At 39.0% G+C, this 8,072-nt stretch overlaps 2 long non-coding RNA genes across 2 annotated transcripts; both read left to right on the forward strand.

The window, feature by feature from the left end:
- The first annotated feature begins 422 nt into the window (after positions 1-422).
- On the forward strand, positions 423-1,224 carry LOC117865083 (uncharacterized). The gene is made up of 2 exons (XR_004642450.2): positions 423-561; positions 666-1,224. It is a non-coding gene; the product is annotated as an uncharacterized lncRNA (long non-coding RNA).
- A 5,958-nt stretch (positions 1,225-7,182) lies between these two features.
- Positions 7,183-7,832, forward strand: LOC117865566 (uncharacterized). Its single transcript, XR_004642561.2, has 2 exons — positions 7,183-7,282; positions 7,379-7,832. It is a non-coding gene; the product is annotated as an uncharacterized lncRNA (long non-coding RNA).
- Positions 7,833-8,072: the final 240 nt, after the last annotated feature.

The following is an 8,072-nucleotide window of genomic DNA, read 5'->3' on the forward strand; positions in this document are numbered from 1 at the left end:
AGACATCTGAAAATACACAGCACTATGACAGTAGTTGAAGTGCATTCTGTTTTCATAAAGAGAAATCAACGGCAACTGAAAATGATGGGTTCAATTTCAGTTGGTTACTAAATTCAGTATAATATAAAATCTTGGTCAATTTTCAGTTCATGACAACTATTTTTCTCAATATATCTCAGTGACTCACGCCAATAATTTTATTTAAAAATTTCAGGAGGTCAGGTAGTTCGTACTGTACAACATCTTATTTTTCAGATCTATGGTAACTCAAATACTCCCCCCACTAAGCACTTTCTCTTGCTTGTGTCATAAACAGGAAAATAAGTGCATCTATTTACCTTAGCTTTCAAGTCATGAGGGATGTATTTTCTCCGCACCTCCCCTTTGTCGACACAATCTTTATTAGTGGAGAATCCATTTGCCACACTAGAAATTATAAACTACAAAAAAAATTGAAGGCCAAACATCTTCTATCCCCTATATAAGTAGCCCGTCACTTCTTGTTCAACTAAACAAAGTTGCACAAAAACCACTCAGTTCAAGTACTTTGCTCAGATCTCAGTAAGTATTAACACTTGCATCTGGAGTGTTTCTTTTCTATTTTTGCGGGCAATATTTATCTTACTTATGACTTCCAGTGTCCTTGTATCTTTCATAAACTGAAGTCACAATGAAGTTGGGCATGTCCGTCGTTGCTGTCCTGATTTTTGTCAACATGTGCATCTGCATGCCAAGGAACATGGCGGACGATGCATCTTACGGTAGAACTGTGCCACAGAGGGAAATCCGCAAACTGATTGCAGGAACTGATGGTAGGAACGGTCCTCCCAGCAATGATCATCAGTGCCCGCTTGGGACCTACCCTAATTGTCAGGGCATGTCTCAAAACACCAAGGAAACAGCTCAAGATGTTCGTGGAAATTGAGCATGTCACCGCTGACCTTGGAACATGAAGATTCATGAAAAAGAAATTAGCCCCAAATTTCTGACGGATGTAATTTTTCATGCTACTTTCTTGCCATGTCGAAGGCTGTATTGCCATGCATGCTTAACAAGACTAGCGTTATGCTTAACTTTTCAATAGTATTTCAATGTTTATGTTCATATATAGAAACTTAGATGAGCACTATACTTCTTCAAGCTCAAGAATTTGTATATGTGCTGTCGCATTGTCAAGTCCAATAATTGTATTTGTATATAAATATGCATGCTGTCCCAGTAGTATCATGCGCGTATAATATCATGAGCACTTGGACATGTCTTCCAAGTGTGGTGCGTCATGTCAAGAGCTGCTTATTTGAAGTCTCCAGAAATACTAGTATCTTTTGGTTTTCTATTCCCTCCTTGTACTGCTTTCCTTATATATTTTTCATTACGTGCTCCCGGTCCAATTCACCATGCAATTTTATTATATATATAAGTGAAATGATCACCAAGTCCGTATAACTTGATATAGGGTTATAAGACATGTACACATGAAGGATGAGTATATAACGACCCTCGACTTGAATATATATTTTGACCATAGAATCACTTGTTTTGTAAGATAATTCTATGTTACATATATATGAACAAAGGATGTGCATGAACGAATTAAAAATTAAATTTTTCATTGATAGTTGGCTATCATGCAATTTCCACACTTTCTGCTTTAACAATATGGATCATGGAAGATGCACACAAAAACTACACATAACTCATAGATACGTGAACCACATCACTATGACATGCCTACAAGATTTGACCATTGAAATATTGCTGCGTGTAAAGATGACCAACAAGATTAGAACCATATTTGGCAGTCATACTACTGTGACCCTACCACCATGCCCTGTTCTATTTTACATGCTGGAGCTTCTCGATCTACCACATGTGACAAAACAAACCTCGTCACCTGAAAACAAACCTCATGATCTAGCACACATGTGACAAAACAAACCTCATCATCTGAAAACAGCCGAACATGAAAGCAGGTGGAATGAATCGAAATCCTGAAACCGAGAATCTGACTCTCCATATATCTCAGTGATAGTTCCAGAAAGCATCTATCACACAAAATCTTTGTCTCAGGTAGTAAAATTTCTACACAAAAGTGGCAGCATAGCAAAAATACCACAGGTAATCCATCTTGGCAACATGATGACACAAATTCCATTGGAATGAATCAAACAAAATAAAACCATCAGCATGTGGTCGCTACTATGACCCTGTTTGGCATGGCTCCAACTCTAAATTCCGAGCTCGAGTTGAGTGGAGCCAACTAAACACCCTAACTCCACTTTTGGAGCAGCCCAACTCCATGGAGTTGGTGGAGCTCTAATTCATTTTCTTAGAGCACCTATTTTGCAACTCCAGAACCCTCAGATATAAACCTAATTGTGGAGTTGGGGGTAATTACCCATCACTGCCACTGATTACATAGAAAAACGGTTCACGTTATATGTTTTCTCTCGTCACCCCGGCACTCCGACCCTATCCACTCGTGGTTCCCTATGACTGCAGCCACCTCGGTGATGCCGTGAGATGTCGGAGAGCCCCAGCTTACCACAGCTTTGGCTAACTCGACCAGCATCCCTAGCTCCTCCTGGTTTGCTCTCTCTCACACACACACTTCCTACTCTTGCCCGGATCCACCACTATGATTTGGTCTTGATGTCGATGATGCAATGCGTGTGCTTGTGCGTGCTCTCTGATGCGAAACCAAGGCTATAGTCCATGTTCTAATGATCTTGATGACATGCTTACCTAATTTGGATAGAGCTGAATTGATCTTGATTACCTATGGATTAACTCTAGTTTACATCTATAGTTAAATAGATAGTCTTGCTAATGAGTACATCAGTCCTTTGGATGCACACAACACTCCTCCAGTTGCTATGCAAAGACCAAACACTAGAGCTAGAGCTAGATAATTGAATCAATATGTGAGCTCGTTTCTAAGTACTTCTTTTAATGATTTTATGAATAGATTGCTACCTAATAATACTATCATGCTTAAAAATAATGGAGAGGACAAGAGAGTACTTGAAGACAAGCATGGAGGTGGAAAGGACCGGCGAGGCCCAATGCACATTAACTTCGAGTCCACCTCACGGATAGTTAGTGTTGATCTTGTTGATCGAAGCCGGATAGTTAGTGTTGCTATTTTCACCAAATCAAGAGTTATCCTCACCTCACGGAAGATTGGGCACCCTAGTTCACATCGCTTTCTAGTCATAATCCGTATGATTTTCCTATCCTTTATTAAGCTAGTACTTGGTTCACTTTAGTTGGTCATTTCACCTTGTGATCATAAAGAAATGCAATTATGCAAACAACTCCTATCGTATGATCTACAATTTGATATTGATCCTTTGAACTATGGAGGTTAGGTTTCATAGATAATTGAATTGACGAATTATACTCGAATTGGATTATGGCTCTTTTGTACTTTGGACCTTGGTTCTATGTCGGTTTTGATATTTGGATGTATATTTGGCTATCAATATGGTGTTTCTTGGGAGCTTAGGGTCTTTCCTAGAAGTTTGCAAGAGCATATGTAGAGTTCTATGGAATTTCTAGATCTGCTAGGATTTAGTGAGCATGTATGTAGTACGTAGAATAGTCAAAGGAACAAAGAATGTTTTTTTCCCAAAATACATTGTGCCTTGACTGCCTGGTGCCATACTGCCATGCAAAGATATGATGAGATTAAATGCATGTTTTTGTAACGCTGACCAGCCTGACATGTACAACACTTGCAAATTCCTTAGATTAATGTTGGCATCACAACATACTCAAAACGTTCACAGCGCCGTGTGAATGTCCGTAAGCCAGGCTAGGTGCCTAGAACCTGGGTCTTCCAATAATGGACAACTTCACCCGTTGGTCAATAACGTACCCACATCTGGCCCTGGCTCCTATCGGTGGGGAATCCGTGGGTTAAATTGCCCTCCCTATACTACACAATTTTTGCAGAAGCTGTGTACTGTGAACTATCTGTATCTTTTAATTTGGGCTCACAACATAACAGGTGATTTGCATCGGATACGATAACTTATTTTTAGTCTGTTGCATGTGAATTTCTTTGACCTTTTTCTAATAGCTTCAAATCTATTCGTCTAGTGCAAAGAAATGTTGCTCGATTGCGTCATCTTGCAAAAGCACAGAAAATTAACTCACATCATGACTTAGACGACCACCTTTTTTTTTTTGATTTATGGGATTGTATGTATTAACAACGTTAGATAGGTCAGAAAGGATGTAGTTGACATGAACTGTGCTTCTCATTTTTAGACCAATTGCCGACCGCCCAGATTTTATTGGAAGCTGCTGGGGTTACCAGCTTAAAATCACGTGTATATTAGAACAAACGAAGATCATCACCGGCCGTAAGGATGCAACATGCAAGTGAATAGCCAATGGTGTGTTTTCTACGTACATCCAGCTGATTAAATACAGTGTATGTCTTCCTCTTCTTAAATTAATTACATGGAATATCCATTCTAGTTCATATTTCAAGTTTTGGCCGATCCAATGACCCAAAATAATTAAGATTTGCATCTGTAGTCACTAGCTATTAGAACTCATTGTTTCTGGTACGTACCACACAACACGGTGCTGGATCCGTACATTTCTGTAGCCTTTTTGTCTAGCAAAGTAAAAAATTTCTCTCCTAGTATTTTTTAGCAAAGTATCAAGTGCTTATTATTTCTTTCTTTGGGAGCCAAACGCATTGTTTCTTCTTAGTTAAAAATAAATTGTTGTGCAGTATATGCACTACGGGAACTAGAAGCTTTGCCGAGTGCCACAGGTACTATTATTTCATGTCCAAACTGATTTTATTAATTAAAAGTATGTAAAGTTTGCAAAAACCTAGTCAAATTCACTAAACATTACGTATTTCATTTTTTGAGTAATATTATTCCATTATTTCATGGATTTATAGCTCATATTAAATTTATATCTATTAAATTCATATACGTGCAATTAATGAATAAAAATTACCAAACGGATCCGAAAAATTCCCAAAAATTGACATGAACCAATCTATGTTCTCTATGGTCTATAAAAATAAATTTGAACTCAATCACAAATTTAAGTATCGATTCGACTCAAAATCTTACCGGATCCTTCCAACTTCTACGAATCCTCTCCGGAGATGCTTCGAATTCTAAGCATCATATGTCAAAACTTGTGCGAAACCTTGTCATTTTTTTACCACAGCCTCTACATGTGAAATCATAGCATCTTGCAAAATCTCGTGATTTTCAAACTTCGTTTGTATTTTTGAGAATTAAACAATCATTTGGCCACACGTTCGTAGTCGTGTTTCCTTAACAAAATGTTCGAAATTTCTTTTCATTTTTGGGTAAGACCTCAATTTGGACTCACTAACATGAATATGATTTTTCCACTCATATTATTCTATTATTCCAAACACCTGCAGTTCAAATTTGACTTAAATCAACAAATTACTCTAAATGAAATTAATTGATTAAATATAGCAAATAGGTCAATAAGAAGTCCACCTTGTACCATGCAGTGCCAAATCTCATACATGTGGAGTATAAAAAGTTTGGAGGGCGGAGGAGGTTTTTTTTTTTGCCTAGTGTGCCAAAAAACACTCGGCAACACCCCCAGGTTTGCCGAGTGCCACAAGGGACACTCGGCAAACTAGCATCTTTACCGAGTGCCCCATCTAGACACTCGGCAAACATGCAGTTTGCCAAGTGCCCCTCGTCGACACAAAGCCTAACGTCCGTCACGGCAACGGCACCGCGCGGCACGTGGAAGTCACGTGCTCAAGACTTTGCCGAGTGCCCCATCTTTGCCGAGTGCCCCGTGGGTGTTTGCCGAGTGTTTTTTTGGTGGCACTCGGCAAATCGTGTTTTCGCCGAGTGTATTATTTTTGCCAAGTGTTTCTACGATTGCACTCAGCAAACGGGGCCTTCGCCGAGTGCCCGCAATAATACACTCGGCGAAGCAATTACACTCGGCGACTTTGAGGTTTCCCGTAGTGATGTCTAATGTTTCATGAGCATATAATTATCTTCGGTCATTGATCCGTAATGGCTGCTTATTGTCTCTGTCCGCATCTTATTTCTAAAAATTCAACACTTCATGATAATCTTTGAAAGCGGTGAATGAATTTGTCTCATACATGAACATTTTGTTTACTGTAAAAGACATGAGTGGCGATATAGGATGGGTGCAGAGATAATGGATACAAGATATCAAGTATGGATGTGGCAGCATCGTGTGGAATTTATCCTGGAGTGTCCAAACCTTGTATGCAGGCACTGGGATCGTGTGCCACCAAACATTCTTGCTAAGCCTATAACAAGATTTTAGTTATAAGCAGTAAGTAGTAGCACACTGTAATGACACTGGTGGCTCTTCTATTGTTTCTCCTATTATTTCTAGTAATGAGATCTGCCCTTGGGTGATGAAAACATTGGACTGAGAAGAAAAACTAGCATATTCTACCAGATGGTTTGGCACTTGTTAACTAAAGCATAACATTTGACAATTTATATTTTGGAAACCACTACTTCACGACCAGGAGTTCCATAATGCAAGAAAAGGAATTGGGTGCGTCAATCAAATTATTGGGCAAGATATCATTTTTTTTTGCCTGGCATGTTTCTCTTTTATTTATATTGCTTTAATAGTCCATAGTAGAGTCTCTACCAATAACTCAATTCACATCATGTGTGAGTCTCAGCAATTTTAATATGAAATGATCGAGTTAGAACAAAGTGGAGTTACGTTCTGCCAGTTGGTCAAGCTACTCTGGGACGATTTAATGTTCTTGGGAAATCTATTGAAATTTTTTGTCCTGTACAGCGATAGTCAACTGTGATTATTAATTTTTGCTTCGTTGCATGATATCTGAGTAATTTTTCCAATTTTATACTCTGTATATAATAAGATAAGTACGTCCTGCGGACAAGCAAGTAATACAGAATGTTCCATGATGCTCGTTGTCATCATCTTGCATAGGCACCAGTAACCTAAGAACAAGTTGCCATTTAGGTCACCAAACGGCGATACAGAGACATATCCCATCAGATCATCTGTCATTTATGCAATCGATTGAGCCGAATAATTCTCTCACCCACTTCCAATTGTCGATCATGCACAACCTACCAGGTGGTAATTACACACCATGATGCTAAGTAATCCCACAAGGTATTTGGACAAGACGTAGGTAATATCAATCCCCTATAAATATAACATCCAGGTCACATGAAAAATATCAAAAATAAGTACAAAAGAAGATACTTCAGATTCCAGATCAGTAATACTTCTTCCATGCATAAAAGGATATATTAGATATTGTATCATTTGTTTGCATCCAGTTCACATATGCTGATTTTCGTTATTTATCTTGCAGGTGAAAATCGACGACTTCTGAAGAATGAAGGGAATAAGAGTACCTGTCTTTCTCTGCATCCTGTTGATGACTACCACCTCCTGTGCTGCTCTGACGAGGAAGCTGTCTGGAAATGGTGGACAGCAGGCAGGCCAAGTGCAGGACGAACCGGAAATTCAAGTCGACGGAAGGCCCTCTTCTGGCTATGGTGACCATGTTTGCCCCAGAAGCTTGTTTCCTAACTGCTCAAAGAGGCTAGCTGATCAGTCATCTTCAAACAATCTTGGCTAAATGGGAAACATGTCTGGGTATTACTCTAGTGGTGGATCTAGAAATCGGGCCATGTGTGAGGTTCGGTTGACATATGGATACCGACGCTGAAGATATGGTCGTTATTTTCTTAAATAAGCGTCTATATTGTCACTTTTGCATGTCTCTACTGCAACTTACGAGATATATATACAAATTATTAGTAGTAGTAGTTTCAACATCGCCAACTTCTGGTTCCTTTGCATGTGTGCTGTGTCTGTCAATGTATGCATCTACACGTATGATCTCATTCAAAAAAATTCCTGCAATAATCTGTCAGTAGATTTGTGCATCTTTGTAACGCATTAGCTTTTTGTTGTCTTTTAGCCTTCTGGGTAAAATTCACAGTCATTCTCTCTAACCTTCGGTTGCTAGTAAAATGGAAAGCTGCTTATAACATCGATAG

Source organism: Setaria viridis, chromosome 7 (assembly GCF_005286985.2).
Source record: "Setaria viridis chromosome 7, Setaria_viridis_v4.0, whole genome shotgun sequence".
NCBI lineage: Eukaryota > Viridiplantae > Streptophyta > Magnoliopsida > Poales > Poaceae > Setaria > Setaria viridis.